The following is an 18,204-nucleotide window of genomic DNA, read 5'->3' on the forward strand; positions in this document are numbered from 1 at the left end:
GGAAAAAACAGCAACTTAAAATTAGAATCTTAGAGAACGCAAGAAACACTAGAATAGGTTACAAAAAAACACAGCGTGTAACGTCATTTTAAAAGTCACCATAATAGCGATCCAACTAAGTTAAAATATAAAGGTATGGGGGCGCATACGTAACATCATCGTGGATGCACGCGAACTAAGGAAGCTCCGTGCACTCCGCTGACAGAATTACTTTTAACCCTTGATCGCTGCGCCGATCGGCCCCGTGGGACACTGCATCAGCCGGGGGAACCAGCAGGTCAGATTAATGGATCAGATATTGTTACCCATACCAAATATGCAGCAGCCTATCATGACGACGCAGTCATTTATTCCATAGATTGGGAAACACATTAACAGTAGCTAAAGTGTTGGCAGTGAAGGTCCTTTAGAAAGGCAGGCATGACTGCCAATCCAGCAAAATGCTCAAATGGAAGAAGTGAAACAAAGTACTTAGGCTACATACTTGGTAATGGACAAATAAAGCCTGTCTGCAGCAAGGTGCAGGCATTGATGGATTGTCTAGAACCAGAGCAAAAAGCAAAGAAAAGAGAGATAGCAAAAATCGCCCTAAGTTCTAAACTCAGGAGAAACTGCTCTACACTGTCTGAATATAAATCTCAGTCAGAAGGGATGACTAATAGATTTCTCGAACGTGGGCATTCTAAAAGAGATATTAGAAAGGCTTATAGGAGAGCGGCCACAATGACAAGAACTGAATTACTAGCCAGTGGCACTCTGGCAGAACCCCCTTTGGACAATACGATCATAAGTTTCATAGGTACATTTAATTACCAATGGGGCACTATCTATCGGATTTTTAACAAACACTTGCATATCCTGATGGATAATCAGGGTTTGAGGAATGTCCTAAAACAGTCCCCGAACTTGACAAGTAGGCATAGTCGCAATTTAAAGGACATTCTAGTGCAAAGTCACTACCAAGTGAAGCCTAAAAGAACTTGGTTAGGACAGAGGCCAACCGACTCTTACTCGTGTGGCAGGTGTAAAACCTGTAAACATGTGCCAATAAGGAAAGAGTTTGCTGATTCCACTCAGCAGCAAACATTTAAAAACAAAGATTTTATCAACTGTACTACCACAGGCGTAATATATCTGATTGTATGCGGTTGTGGGACATTATATCTCGGTAAGATCCGCAGGCAGTTCAAAACAAGAATATTGGAACATCTTGGAACAATCCGAAAAGCCTCTGATACACCAATGGCACGACAAGCAATTAAGAACACAACGGAGACAGTGATAAATTGCTCTTTATTGGTATCGAGCATATACCATGGGGCCCAAGAAAAGGAGATTGGGACAAAAAGTTTCTCCAGAGGGAGTGTAAATGGATTTATACATTAAAAACATTAAGTCCCCTGGGTTTGAATGAGGGGTACATTTTCTCTTCATTTTTGTAGATATTTATCAGAATATTTGCGGCAGACAATATACTGTATACTCTGGTCATTCCAGTTGTTTGGAGGGTATCCAGGGATTCAGTGTAAACTTAGATGTCCGTTTTGACCTGTGAAGCGGACAGAACAGGTTAGCACAATCCTACAGGATACACTATCATATGTATATAAAACAGAGAAAACCAGGCGCTTACCTTATGTATATGAATCAGAGATGAATATGCAAATAAAATAATATAATTCAAACCAACAAATACAGTCTCTCTAGATGGTAAGAGATAAACTATAGATCCCCTCTGCTTCAACCCTAGAAAGGGAACATCCAAGGCCCTTAATAGAACATAAAAACAAGAAAAATAGGGGGAGCAAGGGGTTAGAACATTCCAACTGTAGAGATAGATATGGAGAACTCAAACAGGAGGCGAGAATCTCTTAAGGGAGGGAGGGGCAAGGTAAGATAATATTCATATACTCACACGGCCCTGTGTAAGTACAGATATATAATGGTATCTTGTGAGGTAGATCCTATCCCATCCAGAAATATAATCTGATTAGGGACACAGGTAGAATGAAATGGTGTGGTATAATAATAATAATAGTGTAATACTTACACGGCCCAGTGTAAGTAAGGGTGTTGAAAAGGTTTCTGTGGGGTATATTTTAACCCATCCAGGCCGGTAGCCGAAATCGGGGCACAGGTATTTGCTTACGCGCAAAGTTTCAATGGGGGCTCCCCTCCTTGGTGCTCGCGGTCAAATTATTTCCTCCCCAGTCCAGCAGTTTAGGGTAAGTGAGGCAAGGTGTCAGCGTGAAGGTAAAAATACATAAGATCTTATGAGCCTGAGGAAGCCGTTTGCCCAGCGAAACGCGTTGCTCAATTTCCTGTATGTTTTTGATCCACAGAGGCTTCCGTAGTCAGTGCAAGCAGTCACAGTCACAGCCGAGCCGAGCAGAGGTTACCATCTCTCTGCACTCCGGACGCGGAGACCGGGCTACCTGCGACAAGACGCAAAACTTGGCTATGTTGGCGAGCCGGGGATTTGTTTAGGTGTGAGTGCTTTTGTGGATGCCTTTTACTTTAATAAATGTATTTTTACCTTCACGCTGACACCTTGCCTCACTTACCCTAAACTGCTGGACTGGGGAGGAAATAATTTGACCGCAAGCACCAAGGAGGGGAGCCCCCATTGAAACTTTGCTCGTAAGCAAATACCTGTGCCCCGATTTCAGCTACCGGCCTGGATGGTTTAAAAAATACCCTACAGAAACCTTTTCAACACCCTTACTTATACTGGACCGTGTAAGTATTACACTATAATTGTTATTATACCACACCACTATCATATGTATGTCTGCTGCAATTCCGCTCTATATAATTAACACTTTGAGCATATGAGAGAGATTTTTATTGTATATAACCTCATTCAGGTGCATATATATATACTCCATTCCCATCTCCACCTACCAGCTTGGAAATTTATGTTTTGGTAATATCTGTTCAACTTACTGGTAGTACCTAACTGTAGGATCTTTATATCATATATTAATTTATCTGGGAACTATTCATAAACAGTTATAATCATTTGGTTCTATCTCGTGATTTAATTGGACACCATAGGTTTAGCTTCTACATTCCCGTGTCTAGATTACATTTTATATGACGGGTGCACGGAGCACCTCAAAGCAGCTTATTGTGTAACTGGATAGAAAAGGTCCCGAAGGAAAAAACTGGAGCACAGCTTGCCAAATCAACTGGTAGAAGCAGGAATCAAGAAAGAAAGTTTATTACCTTAAAAACAAGTACATGGGTAGTCCTGGCAGGTACTCTGACGCGTTTCACGCACAGGGCGCTTTGACAAAGACAGACGCTAAGAATACCACTAACATTGTGTTTACGTTCTCAGTAGCACTCTATCATCACTTTTTTATTGGGATAATTGTTTTTATCCTGCACATTGTACATTTACACTTATTGTGTCGTTGTCCTTTATGTATATTAATAACAATGTATTCTTTTCTTGCAAATTGATGGCTTTTATTAGCACATGTCCTCCTACTGTGATGAGAGCGGTTACTATGTGGAGTTTGCACCCAATGACTGTATGACATATCATGTCTGGGACTATCTAGACCCACTATTCTGTGACATAATCCTGAGTGCAGCAAATAGGGAATTTAGGGAGATTTTTGCTATCTCATTTTTCTTTGCTTTATGTTCTGATTACCTCTATCCCTATATGCACCGGGTATTGATTAATCCTTGATAACATTGAATTAGGATTTTCCATCCTGATGTATATACATTGTCCAGTACCAACAACAAAAACAGGTGAGGGCTTTCTTGGGCTTAGCAGGATATTATAGAAAATTTGTACCAAACTTTTCCACAGTCCTTGCCCCATCACCAATCTAATATGAAACGTACCGCCCTATAAAGTTCAGTGGACAGTACAGTGTGAGGAGGTGTTTCAGGGAGTGAAAAAAACACTCTGTTCAGAGCCGGTTTTACAGAGTCCGGAATTTGAGAAGCCCTTCATTCTGCAGATGGATGCCTCAGAAGAAGGTTTAGGGGCTGTCTTGTCTAAAGAGGTAGACGGGGAAGAGTGTTCGGTCCTATTCCTTATTAGGAAGCTCTTAAAAAGAGAACAGGCCTACGCAGTAATAGAGGAGTGTTCAGCGGTAAAGTGGGCAGTATCAGCACTCAGGTACTATCTCATGGGCACCACATTTATCCTGGTAACAGACCATGCTACCCTAAAGTGTCTTCATACAATGAATGACACAAACCTCAGAGTCACACACTGGTACCTCTCCTTTCAACCATTCTCCTTCCGGGTACAACATAGGCCTGGGAAGTTACATGCGAATGCAGACTTTTTGTCCCAAGAGGGAAGGGGGGGGGGATTGTTTCAAAAGGCGAGTGTGTGAGGAGAAACACTCTGAGGGGGGAGGTATGTGAGGGAGTGCAGAGGGTTAAAACTCTCTCACCTGAGCAGACCAGGAAAAACCACACCCTGGCTTGTACTGTAGGTCTGCAAGCTGATTGAAAAGTAGGAGGTTTAAAGGGCAGGCAGCAAACTTCCTACACTCTCTCTCTTTTTGCTCTCAACCTGTGAGGGAACAGGCTGCAGAGAGCCTGTCAGGGGGAGAGCCTGAACTGCCTTTTCGATACCAGCGATTAGGTACTGTCCTGTTGTTTTTCAGATGTATGCTATTTAAGTTAAAGACTATTTTGTTTTGTTACCGAATTACTGCAACACCTGATACAGGGAATAAAGAACTTTCGTTACAAGAAAGTGGTGTGTGAGCTCCTTTCTGACCACATCTAGAAGGGCTCCATTACACATTCGAACAAACAAGACATTCAAGAAGGAAATATCATTGAGCGAAACAAATGGCCAATGGGTCTTACTGTCAAGATCATTCCTAGTGCAGATGGAAGGGTCAGTAAAGTTGAAGTAAAGACTACTAAACATTGAACCATGAAAACCTTTATCAGGCCCATTACAGTGACCATTCTTTTAATGTCTCACCTGGACTCCAGAAAATGAGAACATTCAACCCATTTTCTTCTATGGCTTCTGAAGAGACATTAAGGAGCACCAAGCCATCCTTGACTGGTGCACCTACCTTTGCACCCATGTAACCAAAAGGACTTTGGAGACTCAGTGGTATCGGCCAGTACCATGGAGTTAATGCAGACTGTGGACTTTAAAACTGATGTTTTATTGTATGTTTATTATACAGTATGTTCAACATACTGCTGCGGCCAAGTTTATTCGAGCATTTGCCCGTTCTTGGCCGCAGCAGTATCCTGGCGCTCGCCGGAGGGTGACGGGCGCGCGCCGAAGCAGCGGAAGAGCGCCCTCCGATCGGGGCGCTCTCCCTACCGCTGCCGGGTCCGCCGGGTCCCCCGGAACCCCCTGCCGCCGTCCCGCGATCGCGGGACACCAGGGCTCCCTCGGGGAGCCCTGGACGCGCGTGCAGGGGGCGCAGGCTCCCGATGACGCGTGACCGCGTGTCGGTGACGCGCGGCACGCCGAGGGGCAGCCACTAGCAAGCCGGGAAATCTCCCGGCTTGCGGATCTGGCCGATGAGCAATAAAGTGTGTCGGTAGTGTATGTTATTATAGTGGTATCTTTTGATACCAGACAGAGAGTGTTTTGTCCCTTGCATGGGTTTTCTTTCCCCTTTGGGTGCCATGACCTTTGCCCTAGTTCTTGTCACTGTGGAAACTACCTAGCTGTCATTTCAGCTTGTCGCCTTAGCAACTCCTTCTCTGACCCTATAGAAGGGGGGCTATTCCTGAATTCCTAGCACTTGGTGTAGCCCTGCCCTATTTCTTGCTTGTCAGACTGTTGATTCAGCCTTTTTCAAGCTTGCAGCCGTTGCTAGTGGTCTACCCCAAACTGCTCTACCTGTGATAGCATTTTTTTTTACCTTTCCTATATTTATTCATCTCCAAAGTTCCTATTCATTTCTGTTTGTGTTCATAATAATAGTTATCAGAAATCCAAGAAGGACTCTATTTGTATGAGGAAGTAAATGAGTTTACCTGTCTGTCAAATCTCACTGAACACCTCTCATCTACTCAAACCTCTTGTTTCTACTCTAATTCCTGTACTCCTCCTATGGTCTCTCCCAGTGGACCACCTCTCCTACTCCTACAATGGACACTCCTTTCACCTGGTTTTCTCCTGCTTCTGCTCTGTCTATACTGTAATTCCTCTAACATGCCCTTCACTCTTTGACATCACCTCTAAATCTTTAGTCTTGCTCTACCCTCTGCAACCTCCACAGAACCCACTTCCACACGCACATACATAAGCCTACTTGCTCTAGACTCCCTCCAATTCGCTGAATCTTTACAACATTTTCTCCCTCCCATCTCTACCCTTTCCTGACTTTACAACCTCTCTGTACTACAGTATAGCATTAGCCAAAATGGGTACAGTCACCACACGTCACCCCAACAATCCAAGCGACAACTGTGGCACACCCACTTTACCTCCTACCTCCAAAAGTGCTTGCGTACTGCGGAACGTTACTGGAGGAAATCTCGCTCTAAATCAGACTTCCTCCACTATAAATTCATACTCTCATCCTTTAACACTGCTCGTTCCTTTACCAAGAAAACATACTTTCCATCAATCATACAAATTCTTTCCTCTAACGCTCAATGCCTATTATTTACCTTTAACTTCCATCTTTGCCCAACTACATTTGCACTCCCTTCTACCCTCACAGCCTCAGATCTCGTCACCCACTTCACGGACAAAATGAAGTCAATTATACATGACATCTCTACATGTTAACATGTTAAGTTGCAGGTTCAACATGTATCTCCCCTTGCACACCTAAATCCACCTTCAGCTAATTTTCCCCTGTGGCTGAGGATGAGGTCCTTTCATCATCTCACCCAACAACCTGCCCCATCTATCCTATTCCCTCACATCCACACAGCCCCCTTTTTGCATATTAGAATATAGCCCTATTTTATCTCTTTGTGATTTCCAAAATAAATGTATTCTTCTATTTAACATCTGAGATTGAGGCAGAGTGTATTTTCTTTACTGATTGTTGAAAACTATACATGAAGTACTATTCGTATTTATTGTGCTATTTCGATTTGCATTGAGAGTACAGCAAGGAATTCCATTGAATGTGAATATTTCCCATAAACCGTATGCAGTATATTTGAACCATTTTTGCCTGAATCTATCTCAACATGAAATATTTTGATATACTGTATAAATCCACCATGCAGTACATGGGGAAGCTTGCTATTAGGCCTTTTGTAATTTGTACAGTAAATGTAACATTTTTTAATTCACATCACTTATGAGTATACCTGTACTGTATGTTCGTTCACTTCCACCCTACAGTGTGTTCAGTTGCCATCATTAATATTACACTGAGATTTAGGAGTGTTGTGACTGCCTGTGATAGCAAATACAACAAACACATGTTCTTTCAGCATGGTTTCTGTAACCAGATGTGATTTGTTGCAGACACACATTTGGTTGTCTGCCATTGCCTTACTGTGTGTTGCCATTTGTTTTACTAAAGTAGGAGGATGCATTTTTCATGATGAAAACCTAAAAGGACCAAGGAGAGTGGGGGTGGGTGATCCTCCTATCTGTGAGATGTTTGTCCGATAAGCAGAGCCATTGTCTGTCCCAGACCGCGTGTCATCTATCTCAGCGGGAGACAGTAAGCTGGCACTGAGAACAGTGGCTGGGTATGAGTCTTTTAGGTGCTTTTCTGATTGGTCAGTTTGTAATTTCCGCTCGCCTTGCTCAGCCCCTCTGTCACACACCCATCCCAGATCAACAAAGGTGAGCCCTCATGCTGTGTTTGGCCTAACACACGGCATCCTCACTGCGGTTGGTTGCTGCCTTGTTCTCCATGCTTTATTATGGAGACTGAGAAACTATGAAAAGCAGGGCCACGCCACAGTTCTTTCCACGCCCATCATTCATGCAGTGTGATCCGAGGTTGTGCCCGAGATACCTGAAAATAAGGCTGTGCGCTTTTCTAAAGTGGGAGATTTAAACTTGCATGATGGAACTTCCATGCAGCTCTGCCTGGAAACTTCGTACCCTCACAGGAGGGGAAGCTGTGCCGGGTAAGTCATTTTAGTGATACGAGCCCCTAGGACTACTAGGATTCTCCCTGTATTCCCTATTTGGAGTGAGTATAGCTCTGATCGGTGATTTGTGTTGTGTTTGCTGAGTCCAGCCAGAATAAATACTCTTTATTTGATTTATGTGTCCTGTCTGGTGCTTGATCCTTTTGAATTCTTCTGGTCTCCAGTGACAGGCTTTTCTTGTGGCGGTGGCGGTGGTGGAGTTGCCAGGCTCAGGGCTTAACTACTCAAAGGTAGTTTGACTGAGTGGGTCTCGATCCTTGAAACTTCAGGGCAAAGAGTCACAGACATTCCGGTCATGCTCTTAGCTTACCTCACCCCTCAACAATCATTGCAGATGACCCGATCCAGGTGATGGTGCCCCAATACAAGTCCTGGAGCAAGGAATTGGTTCTGCTACATTTCAGGAATATGGCCTGCCGACGGAGGGCCAAAACTAGAAAGACCTTGTAGATGATCTGGTCAGGTATGAAGCAGGGCTGCAGCTTGCCCTAACTGACCGCACCCCCGACCCAGATGAGGACTTACCTTCCACCATCCTCTAGGATATGGTTGACTAAAGCTCCATTGAGGAGCCTCGCACCCGGATGGACCCCCTTTCCTGGCTACTAAGATCATGGGGATCCTGGCCACCATGGGGTCAGACACCACTGAGGAGATGGTAATCATCCTCGAGGCGATGAGAACCAGATCAACTCCCCCAGCACCACCTTGGTTATCAGCCAGAAACTGCAGCTCCTAAGCAAGCTTGCATCCGCGCCTCACATACAGCAGCTTCTTGTGCTTTGTTGAACAAATGGACACAATTGATGGCTTCCTGTGGTCATTTGAACACTTGTGCTTTCTCCATCACCTGCCTTAAAAATTCTGGGTCTGTGCCCAAAGCTGAGCAGTAAAGCAGCAGATGTGCACCCAGAGATGGATCGGGAGGATTCCGGTGATTATCCGCTGGTGAAAGAGATCCTGCTGGCCCAGTATGAAAATACTTCTGAAATGTCCAGGGTTTAGTTCATGTTGCTGGACAAAGGATCCAAGGACTCTCACCTGGATTTTGTATCCCAGATAGCTCATCATTCCAAGAGTTTTAAATTGATCTTGGACTTAAAGTCGTGAAGGAACAATTTTTGCTTAAATGCGGGACGGAGGTCTGTGAGTGGGTGACAGATTGAAAGCCCACCATGGTCCGTTAGGCGGCCAAAATGGCAGATTAAATTATGGTGGCCACAGCTCCGCCGATCACCCCAGCACACTGAACCGGTCACTGGCATTCCCGCAATCCCGCCAGTGGCTGCACTATAGACCTTCATGTGAGGATTCAACAGGTGCACCAACAGAGACGATCCTCTGACTTCACTGGGTGCACCAAGATGGCCACTGAAGCAGGATTCAAACCTCCTCTCGGAGCCGGTAATTGGCTGCAGCTGCCCCAGGATCTTAAATAGCAGCCAGTTACTCCCAGCCTGGCCCAAGCAAGGTATTCTAATACTTGTGCTCCCGATTCCTTCTGTTTTGTTCCAGAGTTCTGTTCCAGAGTCCTGTTCCAGAGTCCTCTTCTTAAGTCCTGTTGCAGTCCCAGCTTTGCTGCTCCGTGTTCTCTGTCCTTTTGTCTCTGGATCCCCTGTTGCGCACCTCATCCTGTGAACCTGACTCTGCACCTCTGCCGCCTGCCTTGATCCTCTGCCTGCAGCCTGACTACTTTTATTCTAGCAGGACTCTGTGACTTGGCAACCTACCTTAGCCCAGCGGGTCCACGTCCTGATCTGAGATCAGCACTTTTCTGATTTGCTCAGGCCAAACATGGACCCCGCTGGGGTAGAGAGGGGCATTTCTCTCCATTGACATCTAACCAGAAATTATGAGCATCGTTTGTCCCTTCAGTACCAGAAACTGGCTATGATTGCAAAACTCCTGCAATGCATTTCTACTCGCCTTGATAATTTACTCATGGTTCCGACTCCCTTACCGCCTCTCAGTGCCTCAACCTGAGGATCCAACTTCAGAGACAAATTTTCCTTTCACTGCTTTCCCTGCAGTATTTGATATACATATTGTTGATTCTTAGGCCAATTTTTCAAAGTTAAGTTCCTCTGTCCCTTGTTCCCCTGCAGTATTAGATGTCCTAATTGCTGATTCTAAAGTTCCTGTTTCAAAGTCAAGTTCAACTTACACTGATTTTTTCTGCTGTACATGTTATAACCCTTTTTTATTTAAAGGTTACTTCTTTAAAGACAAACTTTCCTTTCCCTGACTCCTCTGTAGTACCTGGTATATCCTCCACTGATTTTCAGTCTCCCACTTCAGAGACTAGCTCACAATTCACTGATCCTCTGCAATGCCTAGTGCATCTTTTACTGATTTCCCTGCAGTATCAGTTATAACCATTGCTGATTGTGAGGCTCCCACTTCAAAGACAAGTGTAAGTCTCCCTGTCTTCCCTACACCATTACTGAATCCAAGTCCGTTGCTTGGTGATTGCTGAGTCTGGGACTCAAAGACAAGTGTACGTTTCCATGATTCTTCTGCAGTGTCTGAGGTACTCATTACTGACTCCAAGGCTGTCACTTCTTAGGCCAAGTCCATGGTCGGTGAGACCGCACATATGTAGGAGTGCACACGTGGCGCGATCACAATGCCTTAAGGCAATGATCACGGCCATAGACCCCGCCTGCGCTAGTGCGATGGGGTGCACGTGCACGAAGAATCAGTTACATTTGATTCACGTAAGCGGTGATCCAGCTCCGTGATGTGATGACCATGCCCCTGACATGCCCCCTGACACGCCTCCCTGTCACGTCTACCCAGCCAACAAATCACTGCAGCTAAAACGTGGGTGACATCATGCGCACACGCACAATCGCAAGTGCACACTCACTATGGACCCAGCCTAAGACAACTGTTCGTCTCAATGATTTCCCTACAATACCTTATTTAACCCTTGATGATTCTGGGACTCCCAGTTCAAGAATCCATTCATGTCTGACTGATTCTCTTATGAGTCAGATGTACCCTTTCCTGATTTTATGAAGTGCACTTCTCTCTGATTCCCATGCAGTATCTGCTGCATCCCCTGCTGATTCTATGGCTCCCACTTCAAAGGCAAATTTTCCACCCACTGATACTCTTGAAGAGCCTAATGTTTCCATGTCAGATTCTAAGGCTCCCACGTCAAAGACAAGCTTACCGCTCACAGGATTCCCTGGCATCGGCATTGATGCATTCCGATACCAAACTGCCCAACGATAATGACCTCCTACTGACGGCCAGTCCAACGGCAGAGAACTGATTTGTCACCTCCAGTGTCACAGATACCATACAGTAAGTGGGCTATACTGTATGTAAATAGCTGGGATTTAAAGCTACAACGCCACGTAGACCCAGCTGCAGTGGGTCCCGGCACACTCAACGGAGCACAGATACCCACATTGGCAATCAATGACACCCTATAATAAATAAATGTCTTACTTACCCTTTCCGGGTTGAAGGCTTTCACCATCCTCATCTACTGTGGCACCAGATTGACTCACAAAGCAATGCAGCCTCAATTGGATGCACGAATAGAGATGGGCAAAACTGTAAAAATCCATTTCACCGAATTTCCTGTGCTTTACATCCAAAATCCATTACGCAGCGTAAAATCCGCCGACAGATTGTTCCAGTTTAAATCCGTGCAGATTAATAAAAAAACGCCATTCGAAACAATCCGCTGGTGAAATATAACAATCCAAACCGCAGATTCTGCAATCCACTGGTGGATTTTAACAATCAAATCCGCGGATTCAGCAGGGAATGGGAATGGGTGGTTTCGATGCCAGACCTTCTCCCTACCTCTCTGATGCGATACATGGAAATCCGAGGCAGCTTGGAATCCATTTCAAATGGGATGTCTCTCTACCTGTTAGCTGGTTTATGTTTTCCTGTTATTTCCAGATTTGGAACCTTCTCTCGTGTGAGTTGTCGGTAGCGTAGCTTGAAGTCACAACTTCGATTGTTGTTCTGACTCAGCTTGGCAGTGGTTTCTTCTGCCAACTGATATGCTTTTTGAAGGCTCTCTTTCAACCGTTGAACGTACTGATAATGAGCGGTGTTATGCACTCCATCAGTGGTCACTGCCAACCGAAAAGCAACTGACTAGTGGGGCTGGCCTACATGTGTGATTTTTATTTTAGTAATGTTTGCTGCTTTTCTTTTGTGAACTGTAACCTCGTGATATGGCTTCAAGTTTCAATTTGCAATGGCTAAACACTGTGGTTGGTTTAGCCCGATTCAAAGATGGTGGACCAGTTGCTTCGAGTCTGGGCGGCAGTGGCTAGTTCTGCACGCGCCACCGTGGTTCAGCCCTATGTGCCTGTCATTTCTACCGAACCCATTGTGCACGCGCCGCAGTCCCGCCCAACTAGTCGGGGCGTCCCGAGTCTCTCAATTGAACTAGTTCCACTCGAGAGACTACAACTCCCATCATCCCCTTGGGGAGCCTTTGTTGGGAGGGGGGAGATAAATGGATCGGGTTTGTGCTGCCGCTAGCTCCGAACAGTGAAGGTGTGGGAATCGCTGGTGATAAAATGGTAGGTGGAGGGAAAGAGGGTACTGACCTGGGGAGCCGGGTACCTGGAGGGAGACGCCCTGCGGGGAATAAGTTCTCTCCTCATCGCGGCCGCCATTTTTTTTCCGATCCCGGTTTTAACGCGGTCTCATTATGTGGACTCCGAGAACCGCATTATAATGGGGTTCAGCTGTTTTCACATCAGCCTTTAAAAAAAATACACAACATAACACAATTACATAAACATAGAAACACATGTACATTAAACATTTACTCTAAATACTATTTCAATCTTGACTTCCGTTTCTGTTAGTCTTAACTTTTTCATTTGAACTTTACCCCACTAACAAAGACAAAACATCCCCGCTCACGCCTCCCTCCCTGTTCACCTCCTAATCTGCATATGGATCAATATGTTTTTTTTTTTATATATATAATGCAAATTTTTAGATTAAATGAATTCACATTAAATGATCTTAGTTATATCTAAACTTCATAACTTCCCCATGTATATGTACATACAATAACTCAACATAACATTTTATATTATACATTACTTAAATGTTCCGTTCTCCAACTTTAACTTCTTTTCCTCTGTGAATTTAGAGTTGACGGCTCTATATTTTTCCTTTTACTTCCCATGTATTTAATTATTAATCTGTCTCAAATTTTCACTTGGAATTCTCTTCCTTCTTCACTTTTTTTGTAGTGGTTTCTATTTGACTATTTTAATAAACGTCCCTCTGCAAAGCAATGAATGATTCTGCTTTTTGGGGAGAGTAGAAATCCTTTTGTACTGATTCTGTAAAGATCCTAAGCTTCACCGAGTACATTAAGGCAAATTTCCACCCTCTTTTGATCAGGTCTATGCATATTGTTGCATATTCCCTTCTAGCTTTAGTTACGTCTGCAGAAAAGTCTTGACATAAAAGCAATTTATTTTCCTTGCATTTTATCTGGTGGGTTTCTTATACGCCTCCAGAGTAGCATTTTATCTTGAAAATTCAGCAGTTTCAGGATCACTACTCTGGGCCTCGTGTCGCTCTAGCCACGTGGAGGGCCCAATCTATGGGCGCATTCAATCATCAAAGGTTGTCTCTTCTCCTCTATTTCCAACTGCCGTGGAATGTCATTAGCCTGGAAACCTTGCAATAAATAAATCCTTTTATTTCCTCCAATATTCCCACTACTCTTAAATTGTGGCGAGATCTGTTCTCTAGATACTTCAACTTAGCTGTAGTGATGTGTTGTGTTTTGATTAACAAAGATACTTGCTCTTTTAATTGATCCACTTCCATTTCTGATTAATCTATTCTTTGTTCATTTTTTGGAACTTTAGTATTTAACTGCGAGATATGCTCCTTCTGGCCAGTCTTAGGCTTTGCGGGGCCCAAGGTGACACGGTGGCAGCAGGGCCCCACTGTAAAAAAAAGTTAAGGGGATTTACCTTGAAGAGTGGTCCTCCTCCTGCAGCTTCGTCTCATCATGACGTCACGGCGACATGTGACATCACATTGCCATGGCAACGCATCATCATATGATGTCGTGGTGTCATTTGACATCTGTCACTATGGCAATGCGACGCTACAGGAGTCAGCCCGCTCCAGTGAAGGTAAGACCCCCACTCTCAAAGAAAAATCACACACAAACACACACCTACCTCTCGGTGAGAAGCAGTCATGTCGGTCCGGGAGTGTCGTGCTCCCTCCGCTCGTTCCTCTCCCTCATCCTCTCAGTGCCAAGATCCAACTACTCCTGACCGAAGGAGGAATCTGGAGGACGGAGACCCCCACACTCCCTCCTCCAGCTCCCCCCTCCAGTCAGGCAGATGTTGGATACCGGAGCAAACAGGAGAAGGAAAAAGCGTGAGGCCCCCAAAGGCATGGGACCCAAGACGTCTGCTTTGCTCGCCTTGCCCTAAAGCTGGCCCTGTGACCTTCATATCCCTCATTTTATTTGTTGTGATTGAATATTTAAAAGAGGTCCCATAGATTCTTTAACAGCTTTTATGACTTCTGCAACAGGGACTGTTGCACTCACACATTTGTCTGACAGTGTACAGTAGCTACTCCTTGCTGCTCACTTGTTTCCCCCCTTCCCTTTTCCACGTTGTCTGGCTTTTTTTTTTCAAAATGTTGTACACTTTAGGAGATAAATTATTTTCCATTCAGAAAAAGTCAGAATATGTGTGGAGCTTAGTCACATGTTCCTATCTCAGTTTCCCTTCTCTTTGCAGGTACTTCCCCTTTTGCTCCACGTGGAGTCAGGCTCTACTGTGAAGCACCAGAGAGGTATGTTGAATCTTAAGTATGTGTATGTGTTTTTTCCATCCAAAATGCTTGTTCAGTGTGGGGAAGTATTTAGTGGATTTTCTTACTTGGTTTACCGGATTGTTTTGACGATTTTGATCCCGAAGGTGAGTGCGGAGTTAACCCAGCAGCAAAGCTTGTGCAGGCTGCATTCTAACCAGATGGTACCATACCGGAAGTCGCTTGTTGATATTAAGTGGGAAAAGTATGGGCATATAGAGTTAAATGATCAGTGACTGCTAGAACATTGCTGGTGTTACTATGATCAGGATTCAAGGACAAGAAGTCCATGCATACCAGATCCAGGGGCCCATTGCTTGTGATATTCATCAAAGGAGCCGCCTTTTAAGGGACAGTCTTCCTTGATGCACATCTGCCACAGTTATTACAGTAGTCTTCTACATCTCTAGCCATGTGAGGCCCATAGAACCAATTCCTCACTAGTCCAAATGTCTTATCAACTCCTAAGTGTCCATGCTCATCATGCAAAGACCTTCGTACCACTGGACGATACTTGGCCAGGAGAACCAACTGTTTGGAGATCAGATATTGGGACTTTTTACAGACTATTCAGGGCTATTTACAGACAGGGCTATTGTCTCAATATAAAAGGAACATTTCTCCATAGAAATAAAATCACTATCTCAGCCAATATCACAGGAAGAAATAGCCTTTTGTTTTAGAGGCGACCTTCTTTTATTGATCAGTTCCTCCCCATTTGTGCACCATTTGAGTGGTCTGATCCATCCAGCTCTCAAATTCATCTTTTCCTATCGAAGAGGGCACTATTCCTGAGAAAATCCTTAATCATCCGTAATAGTTAACCCCTCTATGGGACTGCCCTCTACGGAACGTTTCAATGAAGTTTCCTATGTCCATCATAAGAGGTTGTGGAGATATTTTCTACTGGAGGTAACACTCCATTTCCCATTTCCCCCAGGGACCAAGTATGTCTTTGGTTACCCATGTAGGATCAATAACTTCAGAACACTCACAAAATACCGATACATCTTTTATATCATATCGCATCACTTTTCCTTTTTCCTTTATTTAAAAAAAATATTATGTATATCTAGGCCTTCCCTGGAGTACCAATCGTTGAAAATGGATGGACTCATCTTGATTATAATTTTACCCACAGCTGCCAGGGGGGGGGGGGGCAGTGACATATTTGTTTCCATGTGGATCAAAAACCTTCTTTATACAAAATGACAGCATGGGACAATATCATACAAACATAGTGACAAACCGCTCACCTAATAGTACAATTAAAAACTTGGTGCAAAGGGAAAAAGCCTATAATATATAACACTTGAACAAATGACACTTGGGACAATGCCAAAACTATGCCTCGACTTCTGGCATACTGAGTTACTAAGGAAGGATTGGCATTTTATCGCTCATATGAAAAAAAAAATTATCCCAGCGGTGCTACCAATATGTAATCCCTCACTATCCACAGAAGATATGGGCTATGGCAGGGTTGATCGTCCTCCTTTAGTACCACACAATGCGACCCACCAGACCAATAAACAAGATGAGACGGGTATAAATCAACTTTATGGCTCCTTGAGGTAACCTTAGCTCGGTGGCCCTCACTCTTTGAGAAACCATTCTCAACTCAATACAATATATATATATATACACACACACACACAGAATACACAGTAAATGTGAATGCTGTGCTTTTGTCCCTTACATAGTCCCAGTGTCCAGTGAAGCAACCAAAAAGCCACTAGTAATGCCGGCACTGCATCTCCCATCTCTCTCCCCCCCTCTGCATCTCCCATTTCTCCCCCCCTCTGCATCTCCCATCTCTCTCCCCCCCTGCATCTCCCATATCTCTCCCCCCCTCTGCATCTCCCATCTCTCCCCCCTCTGCATCTCCCATCTCTCCCCCCTCTGCATCTCCCATCTCTCCCCCCCTGAATCTCCCATCTCTTTTCCCCCCCTGCATCTCCCATATCTCCCCCCCCCTGCATCTCCCATCTCTCCCCCCTCTGCATCTCCCATCTCTCCCCCCCCCTGCATCTCCCATCTCTCCCCCCCCCCCTCTGCATCTCCCATCTCTCCCCCCCCTGCATCTCCCATCTCACGGTGAGAGTGATTAGGGGTGCCGGGGTGCAGGAGGGAGGGCCAGAGGGAGAGTCTGGGTGCCGGATGGGGAGTTAAAGCGCGGGAGAGCGGGAGGGCACAGGGCGGCCCCCACCCCTGCCCCCCCAACCTCCCCCCACCCCCAATCTCCCTCACCCCCCCCAATCTCCTTTGCCCCCCCAATCTCCCTCTCTCCCCCCGCATCTCCATCTCTCCCTGGTCCCACGGGTCCCTCCCGTATGCGGCTGCCTACCTCAGGCTGGCGGGCGGCGGCCACGGGTTCAGCAGACGGACGGTGAGGGACGGTGAGGCTGGAACTGCAGATGGTTCGAGGTGCCGTGGTGCAGGATGGGGAGTTAAAGCGCGGGAGAGCGTGGCGGCCCCCACCCCTGCGTGACTGCTGAAGTCCTCGCCCCGGCCTCCCATCCAATCCCGGGCCGCGGCCCAGCATATTTTATTACGTTAATGCGAGGATCCAGGGGGGGGCAAGCGCCCCCCCTTACCCCCCCCTGCGGACGCCCATGCCTGTCACCTGAGCTGTCTCTCTGTGTGCCTCTCAGACTCACACTATCTCTGTGTGTTTTAGTATGACAGTTGGTCTCCCTCTGTGTCTCTCAGATGGACAGTTGATCCTTAGGTTCTATCTGTTTTTCCTCTTATCCAATCCCATATCTTCTGTCATGTGTTTCCAGGCAGACCGGGGACGGTATCATTAATTCCTTATCGCACCATGGATAGTTGGAGCAGATTTATTCTGTATTGTCCACAGTATACATATATTTGTAGAAGAGGATACACTTCATTTAAACGAAAACAACTTTCCCATAAAATAAATGTATTAATCTCTACATGCCTGTAATAAAACAAGCCTTTAAATAGATCTTCTGCATTATACATGCATCAATTGTACTGGGAATAGAAGGGGACAGAAGCGTTATCATTTTAGTGATATATTTAGCTATTTAACATGATAGATGATAGTATTAGCATTACCAAGAGATGAGGATTAAAATATCTATTTATACTATGTAAGGCTACTTTCTAAAAGGATGTGCAGAATTTGTATTATCCTCATACTCAAATTCTGATCTCTTTATATTTATCTTGAAGCATCCCCCAGAGCTAAGTGATAAAAGAACTGTATTTTTTTTTATCATTCTGTTATATCATTTA

The 18,204-nt window shown here is 45.0% G+C and overlaps 1 long non-coding RNA gene across 1 annotated transcript; it reads right to left on the minus strand.

Annotated features, from left to right (window-relative positions):
- Positions 1–1,298: 1,298 nt before the first annotated feature.
- On the minus strand, positions 1,299–17,623 carry LOC142488773 (uncharacterized). The gene is made up of 4 exons (XR_012799648.1): positions 17,285–17,623; positions 12,678–12,834; positions 1,634–1,769; positions 1,299–1,549 (listed from the first exon to the last, which is right to left on the minus strand). It is a non-coding gene; the product is annotated as an uncharacterized LOC142488773 (long non-coding RNA).
- Between the last annotated feature and the right edge of the window lie 581 nt (positions 17,624–18,204).

This window comes from Ascaphus truei, chromosome 2, assembly GCF_040206685.1.
Source record: "Ascaphus truei isolate aAscTru1 chromosome 2, aAscTru1.hap1, whole genome shotgun sequence".
NCBI lineage: Eukaryota > Metazoa > Chordata > Amphibia > Anura > Ascaphidae > Ascaphus > Ascaphus truei.